The sequence below is a fragment of the Prionailurus viverrinus genome, chromosome A1 (genome assembly GCF_022837055.1).
Source record: "Prionailurus viverrinus isolate Anna chromosome A1, UM_Priviv_1.0, whole genome shotgun sequence".
NCBI lineage: Eukaryota > Metazoa > Chordata > Mammalia > Carnivora > Felidae > Prionailurus > Prionailurus viverrinus.
This window is the reverse complement of record NC_062561.1, coordinates 116,086,867-116,099,514: the sequence shown is the minus strand read 5'-3', so window position 1 is coordinate 116,099,514 and position 12,648 is coordinate 116,086,867. Positions and strand designations below refer to the sequence as shown.

Sequence of the window (12,648 nt, the reverse complement as noted above, 5' to 3'; positions counted from 1 at the left end):
CTGTTTTGTATCTTAAAGTCCTCATATGAGTGAAGTCATGTATTTGTCTAATTTCGCTTAACCTAATACCCTCTAGTTTCATTCACATAGTTGCGAATGGCAAGATTTCATTCTTTTTGATTGCTAAGTAATACTCCATTGTGTATATATGTGTGTGTGTATATATACACACATACACACACACACACACCATATCTTTATCCATTCATCCATCAATGGACATTTGTAGCCCTTCAATTTTCAAGCCTATTTATTATAAGGTGAGTCTGAATCACGTATCCAATCAAGATCCAAGTGTTCTAGAATAAACCTACAGCACTGCCCATTTGACTATTATTACCACCACCTCCTTGGGCTTTAATCTTCTCTCATAAAATTAAAGATTTGAATTACATTTTATTTCTGAAGTCATGAAAGACGATTTACTTACATTCCTCAGTTGTTAAAATTTGTTTGCCTATCATTAGCAGACTTGTATTATTACTTAGCCTTTATGCTTCCCTAAAAGTGTTAATAAAATGAGTATGTTTAAAGGCTCCTTTAACGTACATAGTCATCAGGTCAAGAGTGGTTAAATCCTTTCCAATTAGTTCAAAAGGCTATGTAAAGGCAACTTCACTTACATATAGCTGAGAAGGGAGTTATGTGAAGATAAAGGGAAAATTTCCTCTCTGGGTAAAACACACGTTAATGTTATAACCACATAAATGTTAAGTTCAAGGGCAGAAATGTAAATTTAAAGCACTTCACCACAAACAGCATCTGGCTAAAGATCTCTTCCTAATATTACATAACCAAGCACAACAATCATTTAGTACTTCAATTGTGTTCAATTTCAACTCTGCAAAAAGATTCAGGTTAAGTGCAGAAGGAATACGGAGTTTATGTAACAACAACAACAAAATCTATCTCTACTTTCATTTCTGACAGTATTACCGTTGAAAAATTATGACGACAGACCGCGCATATGACTGAGCTATTGACTTTTCCAAATGATATTTTCAACCTTTATTTAAATAGTCTAAAATAGAAATTTTCCCGCCGAGTACAACTGTTTCAATTTAACTGGAAGAAAACTGTCTTTTATCGACTTCTTAAAAATTTTAAACCAAGCTCTAGTCACCACACAGAACGCATCATCAAGACAAAAAAATCTCATGACTAAGACCTGGGAATCAACGATTCTCACATTATTCCAGCGCGCTTGAAGACTAGAAATTTCGGAATCGCCATAAACGTTCTAGAAATATCTGGCTAGAAAACTGTAACTGATCCAATAGGAATATTCCACAGAATAGGGCCACAGAGCAGGAAAAACATTTAGAATTATTCCATGGCACATGGGAAAAGTCCCTGTAAAACACCGAACAAGGCACAAAGCTAGCAATGAAAAGAACAACGATGCGCCTACACCACGGTACTCCAAACCCTTTGTCTGGAAACCGGAAGGTCCCACAACATACGATCCTCTCTAGATGAACGCAGACTGATAATATTTTAATAAGGAGAAAAGAAATATTAGGTGACTCTCTAAACAAGAACAAGTATCTTGGCTCGCAGCCTACTGCAGGAGGCTTTCTCCACGACGCAATACGAAAAACAAGCGTTAACGTTTCATTTTTCGGCCATTTTTACGCGATGGGGGTGGGGAGGAATTGTTTCTGAGGTCCAGCTAAAATCCCGCGCGCATGTGTGTGGGCGGGGGACAGGGGAGTCTTAGAGGGCGCTATGAAGCGATGGGCGAAGAGCACAGGGAAGGCCGTGAACCAAGAGAATAAAGAAACGCTCCTCAAACGACTAAGCTTTTCAGAGTCTGCGAAATCCTCCATTTTGCGGCACATTTTTAGGGGCAAACAGGAAAAACAAAACAAAACAGACACCTATCTGGGGCTGGCCCTATTCCAAGACTTCTCTGCTTTAACTATTCTCCCCAAACGGCAGGCCCCCAGTGGACAGTCAGTCCCTCAGGCCTCGAGCGCTCCTCCCTTCGCCTTAGCGCTGCAGTCCGCGTGTAACGGGCTCGTCGTCCCGCCCCCGCCCACAGCAAGCCTAGGACGCGGGAAGCTCGGTCGATCTGCTGCCCTTTGCACCCCCCGACTCTCCCGCCGCACCCCGGGTCCTTGGCTGGCCGCGTGTCTCCCCCCGAGACCGCTCACCTCCGCCGCCCGAGGAGGCTGGTTGCGCCGCCACTGCGCTCCTAACATGGCGGCCGCCGATCAGGCGGCTCACATACGCAGCGAGGAGGGAGGCAGAGCGGGCGAGCGGGAGCGAGCAAGAAAGGCGCGCCGCCGGCTCCCCACGGCCCCTGTCGCCGTCGCTGCCTCCTCCCGGCGGACGCGGAGAGCCCCCGGCCACCCCACCCCGATTCTTACCCGCTTCACGCCTACCTTAAGGAAAGGGAGAGGGAAAAGGAGAGATACCTCTCTCCTAGCGAGCGGGACGCGGAGGCTCCCACAATCCCCCGCAGCAACGGCGAGGGTAAGAGGTGGCAGGAGCGGCTGCAAGAACAAACCCGCTCTCGCGAGAGAGTTGTCCCCCACCCCACCCCCTCTCAGGTCCCGTTTCTGCGCGCGCCAGGCCCCTCCTCCTACTCAGTGAGCGTATACTGCTCGCGCTGATGGCGGTCGTTGTTCTCTAATCCTGTAGCCCGCCTGTGGCGGGAAATGGATAGAGAACCTGTTTACAGGTTCGAGTCCCATTTCCCAAAAAGGCTTTCCCCCAACCCTTGAACTGCATGATGCAAAATTTAAATGAGGGTATGCGTTAGAAGCGAATCGCAGGAGTCACTAGTTAGACCTGATTACTATTCTGATTATTTTCCTCCGTATTTGCCGACAAGTGGCAGCAAGCGCCAGGCGAGGGTACCCATACCATTTTCGTTGTTTTTAATCTCAGTAATTCCGTGGAGAGTCATCGAGGCGGAAGATAGCGAACCCAGCCCATCGAAAATACCGCCGCCGCCACTTCGAATTTGACTGAAGGTAAAACAATCCTGAGGCTGATGGAGGTTCCCGAATTGCATATGTGAAAATCCTGAGCTAAGACTGAGAAATTGCAGGTAGAGCTGGAGTTAAGGGCCAATTCCCTGAGTTTTCAAAATTAAATGCAGAGGGACAGGCAGTCACCAGATGGCTGAGGTAAATAAGTGAACATAAATACTAATTAACAGCACTCAAATTTTTAAAATCTTCAGTATGCTGAATCAGATTCGCATCTTTGAAAAATCATTCAGGGTACTCTGAAGATACTGGAGAGGGCAAAGATGAAGACCAGAGACCAGTAGAAATTTGAAGAGTAGTTTAGGCCAGAACTCAACTCTTGTCAATTTGACTGAATATGGAAGTTGAGGGACGGAAGGGTCGTGGATGAATGACAACTGTATGGTTAGCAGTGCAATTAACTGGCTCTGGAAGAGTACCAGGAGGGCAGGCTTAAGATATTTGGCATCAATTTTAAAGGAGTGGCATTTATGGGTCTTGAGCTCATGGAGGAAAAAGTGTGGGTTACTGGCACACTTGAGTAAATGGTATAAATGAAGCAATGATATTTGAAAGATAAGCTGGAGATAGCCCAGTGAAAAAAGAGGCCTTAGGACCTTGAGAAACTAACCAGGTAGAGCTGCATGGCAAAGGAGACCCAAGTGAACACAGAGGTAGGGGGGGAAAAAGCAGAAAGGTTTGGGAAGAGTAGGAAGGCACACAAATTTTACTGCCTTAACAGCCAAAATACTTAAAGGACCAAGTCATCAACAGGGTGAAATGCTATCAATAGGGAAGACTAGGACTAAAAGCATCCAACAAAAAATTTAGCAACGTGAACATCATTCTTTTTAAAAAAATTTTTTTTCAACGTTTATTTATTTTTGGGACTCCATTCTTAACATTATGGACTTGCTTCCAGTGAGAGGAAGTCAGACTGTAGGTACTTAATGTATTGAAACAGGAAGCTGGAAATTACCCAGTGCAGAAAAGGTTTGGCTATGAAGAGACTGGAGAAAGCAGGGTTGAATTTTTTGTTTTCCTATGAGAGTTTTGAGCACAATTAAAATGATGGCAGAACAGAGCTGCCTGCGTGGCTGAGTCAATTAAGTGTCCGACTCCTGATTTCCACTCAGATCCTGATCTAACATTGTGTGAAATCAGGCTCCGCCCCTCTCCCACTCACACTTGCTTTCTCAAAATAAACAAAGTTAACCATTAAAAAAATGTTGACAGAAAGGGTATTTTAGGACAGGTTTGGTTGAAAAAAGAGGTTAGACAAGGGACAGTTCATAATGGACACTCCTAAAAGAAAAGGATCCAGATAAAAGGAGGTATGTTTTTATTTTAACAAGAGGCAGAGAGGATGGTGTGGAGTTTTCATTAGATTTGGTTGAAGACTTGGGAATTATAGTTAGGTGACTTCAATTTTGTGACTAAGTTATGTCTGAGGACTAGAGTCAAACAAGAGAAACTTTTAAATAGCCATGAAGAGTGGAACTATAATCCCACATCTCCATGTATGTTGTATAAATAAACAACTAAGTAAGTAATGTTTAAGCCTACTAGTTAGCTCTGGAATGAAATTTTGGGGGATCCAAATTCTTCAGTGAATATTGTATCTTCCTTCCATTCAAAACCACATCTGCTTTCTAATTGGTGAGCCTTTGATTCCAACAAAGGCTAAGACTCCCCTTTGTTGTTTCCAGCTCTTAGATGGAACAAGAGGCTCTGCTCCTCATGGAGAAACATGAATGCATGTTAGCACTAAGATACACACTTACCCATGCTTTTGTATAAGGCTGTAATGCCATCTGGTGATCATACAAAGAAAAATCAAACTTTTTCATTGAGTAATTATTTATTGAGGATCTGCTTAATGGCTCACCAGCAAAGACACATTGGAAACCAAAGTTAATACAAGGTTTCAGCTTATCATATGCCTGTTTCATGAAGGACATAGTACAAGGATGGGGATTCAATGACAAATTGCCTACATTTTGAGGATCGTAGTCTGATGGAGATTGGACAAGGAATCTGGCCTCAAGGTAGGCCTGGCTGTGAGTAGAGATGGACCAAGAGCTCTATATTGGTTTGGGTAACTTGGGAGTGGGTGAGGTGTGCACCAGGTGTGGTAAATAATGAGACAAAAGCAAGAATTTCTGCTAAGACCTTGAAAGGTCTAAGTGACAAGCTTGGTACAACTATGTTACATGACTTTAATACCAGGAAAGAGCCTGGATTTGAGCTGATAATGAAGACCTTTCAGTTTTGACTAGGAGACATACTGAGGACATACATTTTGATGCCACATAATCACTAAGCAGCTTATAATACCTTATAATTACCATAATTTTGAGAGTAAGGTACCATTATTTGTTTTACTAAGATTAAAAAACTTGCACATGATGCAGCTAAATAGCAACAAAAAGCAAGATTTGAACCCAGTTCTATATAAGTCCAAACCCAGAGCTTCTGAGCATTATATGGTACTGCTTTCAGCAGAGCTGTAGTCTACTTGGAGGGGCAGCAAGAGGGGGTTTAAGAAGGAATTTTTGAATAGGTATACATGTAATAAGTTTCAGAGAACAGTTTTCCCCAACTTGTTCCCCTAACTTAAAGGCAATCCACCTATCAACCATCTCTTGTGTATTCTAAGGATTTTCTATTAAGAAACATTTTTTATGTGTATGCACATTCATATATATACACATATGTGAATATGAATGTGTGTACATTCATATACACACACACATATATATATATAAATGTGTGTGTGTATATATATATGCTTGCTATCAAAGATGGCCACAAATTCTTTGCCACTCTTCTTATAACAATGGAATCAATTTCACCTCTATCTGCATTTGGAAGGGCACTATAAATAGAAACAGCTTTGACCAATAGAATACAGAAGTGACTTTAAAAAAATTTTAATGCGTGTTTATATTTGAGGAAGAGAGACAGAGACAGTGTATGAGTGGGGGAGGGACAGAGAGATCAAGACAGAGACCAAATCTGAAGCAGGCTCCACCTCAAAAACAGTGAGATCATAACCTGAGCCAAAAGTCACTTAACTGGACTGAGCCATCCAGGTAACCCTTTACTTTTTATAAAAGCAATCTCTTTGCCAACCTGGCACTTGAACTCATGACCCTGAGATCAAGAGTCACCTGCTGTACTAAATAAGTCAGCAAATTGCCCGTATATATAGAATTTTATTTTATTTAAAAAAAAAAATTTTTTTAACGTTTATTTATTTTTGAGACAGAGAGAGACAGAGCATGAACGGGGGAGGGGCAGAGAGAGAGGGAGACACAGAATCGGAAGCAGGCTCCAGGCTCTGAGCCATCAGCCCAGAGCCCGAAGCAGGGCTTGAACTCACAGACTGTGAGATCGTGACCTGAGCTGAAGTCGGACACTTAACCTACTGAGCCACCCAGGCGCCCCTAGAATTTTAAAAATAGTCACATCGTTCCTTTTAAGTACTCCTCATGGTTTTTAATTTAGAAGGCAAAGTCACTACACTTTGCAATTATATAAAGGAAAAATTGTGCTTTCTTATTGTACTTTCTAAATTTAATTTGTTTCAGAGTCTATTTCTGGACTTCCTTTTATCTGGTTCTATTCATTGAGTAATCCAAGTGCCAGTATCACTGTTTTACTCTTGTTGTAACATTTTAACATCTGATAGGGCTAGTTAAACTTTATTACTAAGTTTTAACAATAGTTATGGTTATTCTTACTTTTCCATCCTGTTACAGTGGAATTTTTATAAACTTAGTTTTCTTTAGGAGATTTATCTTTATGTTGAACTTTCTTGAACACAGGATTTACATTTAAGGTCTTGTCAGTATTACACATAACTGACTGAGCCACCCATGCGCCCCTCATATACAAGTGATTTTTTTTTACTTCTTTCCCCATTCATAATTTTTTTCTCATGCTAGTTACTTCTGATAGTAATTTTGAACAAAGCTGGTTTCTTTTTTTAATAAGATCACTTCTAGAGTTCCTCATTAACATTGCACAGCCATTTAGAGTAAGATACTTTTAACAGGTTAGGAATGTTGACCCTCAGCAATTTTAGCAAATGGGGTTTAATAGCATGTAGGGAGATTATTTTTTTTTTTAATTTTTTTAAAACGTTTATTCATTATTGAGAGACAGAGCATGAGCAGGGGAGAGGTAGAGAGAGGGGAGACACAGAATCTGAAGCAGGCTCCAGGCTGTCAGCACAGAGCCCGACGTGGGGCTTGAACCCACGAACTGTGAGATCATGACCTGAGCCGAAGTCGGTGGCCCAACCGACAGAGCCACCCAGGTGCCCCGGGAGATTATTCTTGAAATAATCTAGGAATGACTTTCCTGCATGTAATAATTTGTTTATATTTATCTATAAAGTCTTTACACAAGTATTTAGCAAGTATACTACTATATATGCATAACTAAAACGAGAACCCAACTTGAATCCCATCCTTTAAAAAAGTTAATCTTTGGGGTGCCTGGGTGGCTGAGTCCATTAAGTGTCCAACTTGGGTTTGGCTTAGGTCATGATCTCACGGTTCAGGAGTTTCAGCTCCACAGCGGGCTCTGCACTGACAGTACGGAGTCTGCCTGGGATTCTTTCTCTCACTTTAAATAAATAAACTTAAATAAACAAGTAAACCTTTGAGGAATTTTTAAAGGTCTTGATATTTTTATTTTGACCCTCACTGAACCTACAGTTTAGTAGTGCTAGCACTGAATAATTTTAATAAAAATGTAAGAAATTCTATCAAAGGGCAAACCTGTGTGTGGGAATGTGTGACCCATTAAGGCCTTCCAAAGGAACATTTTAAGTTTATTTATTTTGAGAGAGAGCGAGTAGGGCAGGGGCAGAGAGAGACTCCTAAGCAGGCTCTGCACTGTCAGTGCAGAGCCCAATGAAGGGCTCAAACCCAGCAACCATGAGATCATGACCTGGGCCAAAGTCGGATGCTTAACCAACTGAGCCATCCAGGCACCCAGAGAGGGACATTTTAAAAAATCTAGGAGACTCACAGGTGATATGACAGAATGAAATAGATGGGGGCTAAAAACAGGCTAACGGGTTTGGCTGTATATGTTCTTTAAATGTCAGGAGCAAAAGGAAGCTCAAGCTTCAGCAACAGTGGCCAAGATGCTGATAGCCTGAAAGAAGGTATTTGGCACTTGAAATAGTTTTAAGAAACCGGATGGAAACAGCCATTTCAGTAGTCCCTGCAAGACATTATTCGTTAGTCTGAGTGAGGTTGATGACTAAAGAAAGCAAGCAATTATTAGAATTAGTTGGGAAGACCTGGGGGCACCATACTTGAAAGTTCCAAATCAAACACCAGTTTCTGAGCCAGATTTATTGAACACAGTAGTTCCTGGACCCACTGTGTGACCTTGGGCAAGTAACAGCACTACCTTGTAGGGCTGTTGAGAGGATTCAGATATGTAGAATGAGTTTAGCAATTCTGGCACATGATCAACATGCAATGTTGTCGTTGTAGAGCACCACATGTGCCGCAGTATATTTACATGAATATCCTAAAATGACAAAGCCATAGATTCAAAGGTTATTTATTTTTATAAAACCCCAGAGTACACTTGTTAAAATTATCCATTTAAGTCTGGTCATAACATAAGTTTTAAGCTGGCACCTACTTGTTAGTGTAAGGATTGCTAGTAAGAGAAGTTCTTCTAGTTATAATTTACACACAAAGCTGTTTCACACACTTTAATTATGAAGACATTTATAGATTACCAAAAAAAGTAACAAAAGGCGACACATATATTTCAGTTAACGCATGTTTCAAATTGGAACAAATCCTCTGCAAATCCATTATTTTCATTCAATACTTTTTGAAATTTAATTAAAAATTTTTTTTATGTTTTATTTTTGAGACAGAGCATGAACGGGGGAGGGTCAGAGACAGGGAGACAAAATCTGAAGCAGGCTCCAGGCTCCGAGCTGTCAGCCCAGAGCCTGACGCGGGGCTCAAACTCACGGACCGTGAGATCATGACCTGAGCCGAGGTAGGATGCTCAACCGACTGAGCCACCCAGGCGCCCCTGAAATTTAATTTAGTTTTAAATAGTTGTGCAGCAGGTTACATCTTCAGAGTCCACTAGAAAATGCTTTGGAAATTGGACATCTTTGTTTTCATGGTATTTTTGTTTCAAACTATTAAAGAATAAAACCAGTGCTGTCCATACTCTCAATTACTGGCAAATTATTGAAAAGCAGGATAGATAGGCCTATAGCATTACTATATTTTAGATACATTTTGACACATAGGTAGTATTTATCAGCTAGCTGAAGGTCCTTAGTTGTCAGTACAATTGAGGCTGCTTGGCTCTATGGGAATTATGTAAACCTACAGAAGCTGGTGTGAATAATACCTTTCAAAGGACACATGGCATCTGACTGTCTAGCTCTGTGGTAGGCCAGGTGCAATGACACATGTAATGGTTACTCAGATACCCAGGGAAGGTGGCTTCTCTACACATGATATGAGCTGAGATCTCAAAGGAGACAAAGTGGAGAAAAAGATGGAACCAGAAGGGGAAATACCAAGCACAGAGACCTAGTAGCAAAAGGCTTATCAAGGACTGAAAGAAATCAGTGTGGCCTGAAGGGAATCTGAGGGTGGTAAAGATGAAGATAAGAGGGGTAAGGGCTAGACTGTGTATGCCCTGATAGGCCATGTTAAGGTAAGCAGGGACTAAGTCTTGTTCATCGGTTATCCCCAGTGTCTAGGAGTTCAGTTAATAAAGCCTCTAAACTCATAAAAAGGGTGGGTTAAATAGTCTTCTGACAAGATGTGTGATTAGCATATGTCATTCTCTTCCTCTAACTCAGCCCTGGAGATTACAGAAGAAAGAAGTTAGGGATCTGAGAAACTAAATATAATTCCTTGGAGGAATAGATCATGATTAGGTCCTATTATATAGGGGCAAGAAATGGAACCCTAGTGTAGAAAAGGACAGAGTGCCAGGAGTGTAGAGGTAGTAGAAGGTAGGACTTAAGTTTTCCAGATTATAACTCAGAGGCTTTATGCCTTGAGGGCATCTCCACACTCTAACCCATTATGATTCTAGGGCCTGTCTGGGCTTGGCTACTCCCTTCTACAGGCATCTGATAAAAATTCCCATCCTTTGCTGTGAGCTCATAGGGTAATCAAATCATCTGAGAACTAGAGCATTCCCTTCCCTGCTCATGCTCTCTCTCAAAAATAAACAAACATTAAAATATTAAAAATAAAAATAAAATGAGCCTAAGGAGATATAAGAACTAAATGTAATATCCTCAATGGGATTCTAGAACAGACAAAAGACATTTAAGTAAAACCTAAGGAAATCTGCAAGTATGGACTTTAGTTAACAACATATTCATATTAGCCCATTAATTGTAACAAATGTCTATACTAATGTAAAATGTTCTTATGAAAGGAAACTGGGTTGTGGAGTACATGGGAATTCTTTGTACTATGTTTACAACTTTCCTGTAAATCTACAACTATTCTATAATCTATTTTAAGGTCCATTTTATCAGCCTTTTTTGAGGTAGTAGTAAAGTCACCCTTAACAAGGAGTACAGAATGTTCTCATATTCTAAAGGCCCTTTATTGGAGTACAGGAGGGCCAAAGTAACAGGCCTTCTAAATAGCAGTAAAGAGAATTGCTAAGCAGACATTCTAAGTATTACCGTTGATTTGTTAATTCAGTGAAATTGTTTTCCAAGAGAATATTGACAGGTCCATTAACTGGAGCTGTTCATAAAACCCTAATTAAGCAACAAGATTCAAGAAGTCATTGTCATTCTTTTAAGTACTTAATTAGTTGCTCTTCCCCAATTGTTTTCTTTTGTGTGAATTCCTAGGCACTGATCCACATTTTTATGTTCCTTTGGGGCCTGCAGAATTTATTTCTCCAGGGTTTTATTTTCCTGATTAAAATTTTGAGAGGTGATCCAAAATTTTAATTCAAAAGTCTGTTGACAGCAATTTCAACCCTGAAGGAAAGGAAGTAAATTATTGATAGGCACCAGGAATGGCACTCAATACTTTCAGCCCCCTACCCATCCTGCTTTAGTTTTTCCTCTTGATATGGTACAGGTCTGAGGCTTGAAACTGAAGCAGAGCAATGAAGAGGGACACTGTGTCTACTAACTGCTTCCTATGACAAGAGGTGGCAGCTCAGGGTTAAAAAGGTCCTTTGAAATGTTTTACTTCATCTTTTCTTTCCTTACCAGGAAATTAAAAAAAAAAAAAAAAAAATCAACTCAACAGGGAGTAGTAGGTGACTAATTAACTTCACTCATCAACTAGGAAATCCCATTATATTACTTTAATGGGCATGATTAAGCCACTGAAACCTCCTGGGGTATTGAATACAGTCACTGACTTCAGTGAATTATCCTTCAAGTAACAACAAAGGGGCCCCCTCTCTGCACCTGGGTAGATTTACAGTGGTCAGGAAGGCAATCTGTATGCTCACAGGAGCTTGTGATCCCAGATTTTTAAAATTAATTAACTTATTTATCTATTTACTTAATGTTCTATATTTTAATTTTTTTGTATTTAAAAATTTTTTTTTTAATCTTTATTTTATTTTTTAGAGAGACAGAGCTTGAGCAAGAGAGGAGTGGAGAGAGGAGACACAGAATCCAAAGAGGCTCCAGGCTGTCAGCACAGAGTGAGATGCAGGGCTAGAACCATGAAGCATGAGATCATGACCTGAGCCAAAGTCAGATGCTTAACTGACTGAGCCACCCAGGTGCCCTGATTTTTTTTTTTTTTTTTTTTTGTATTTTTGAGGTGGGGGGGATTTTTTTTAAAGTTTATTTGAGAGGGAGACAATCCCAAGCAGGGCTTGATCCCATGAACTGTGAGATCATGACCTGAGCCCAAATCAAGAGTCAGACACTTAAGTGAGACACCCAGGTGCCCCAAAAAAGAGAAAATCTTAAGCAGGATCCACACTCAGTGTGGAGCCCAACACCGGGCTTGATCTCACAATCTTGGGATCATAACCTGAACCTAAATCAAGAGTCAGAAGTTCAATCGATTGAGCTACCCAAGAACCCAGTGACCCCAGATTTTAAACTCTGACTTCATGACATAAAGTTTTCCTCTTTTCTTCGGGACCATTTGTTTCACTACCAAGGGCTGAAACTGTGATCAGGCTCTGCTGCAAACTGAAGACTGGTGTTCTTTCTTAGGACCTTTCCTTTAGGTGTACATTAAAAATGAAGAGAACTGCTATGACAAAAGTAAGCCATGTAAAAAGTATACACGACGAACTCCAAATACAAAAAATGAGAACCATTCTATTTGGATAATTTACTAAAGTCATGATATCATTGTTCATGGGATGGAGCCTCTGGTCAGGCTGCATGCTGACAAGGAGGAGTCTGCTTGGGATTCTCTCTCCCACTCTCTGCCCCTCCTCCACTCATGCTTGTGCTCTTGCTGTCTTTCTCAAAATAAACATTTAAAAATAATAAAAGGTATTTAATACCATATGATAAAGGCTTGCTATAAGGCAAAGATATTGGTAACATGGAATTTTTCAGAGACATGTTGGTACTAGCTTCAGCCTGTTACTAATGAGCTATCAATTCCCAAGGCCTGAATTTCATTTTCTAGACCAGGGGTTG

The 12,648-nt window shown here is 40.7% G+C and overlaps 2 protein-coding genes across 11 annotated transcripts in view; one reads left to right on the top strand and one right to left on the bottom strand.

Moving 5' to 3' along the window:
• MATR3 (matrin 3) overlaps positions 1-12,648 on the bottom strand; it is a 46,706-nt gene that overhangs the window by 27,186 nt on the left and 6,872 nt on the right. For 3 of the 10 annotated variants that reach the window (XM_047829853.1, XM_047829948.1, XM_047829686.1), the window contains exon 1: positions 2,388-2,520. The exons of 3 other annotated variants lie outside the window; for them this stretch is intronic. The gene's annotated coding sequence lies outside the window, so the exon portion shown is untranslated. Of the gene's footprint in view, positions 1-2,156; positions 2,296-2,387; positions 2,526-12,648 lie in introns of those variants that run through there. 4 more of the 10 variants (XM_047830440.1, XM_047830388.1, XM_047829770.1 and 1 more) reach the window with 4 other exon arrangements.
• SIL1 (SIL1 nucleotide exchange factor) overlaps positions 2,606-12,648 on the top strand; it is a 286,621-nt gene continuing 276,578 nt past the window's right edge. Inside the window, exons 1-2 of the mRNA XM_047831100.1 lie at positions 2,606-2,686; positions 2,896-2,981. The gene's annotated coding sequence lies outside the window, so the exon portion shown is untranslated. The remainder of the gene's footprint in view (positions 2,687-2,895; positions 2,982-12,648) is intronic.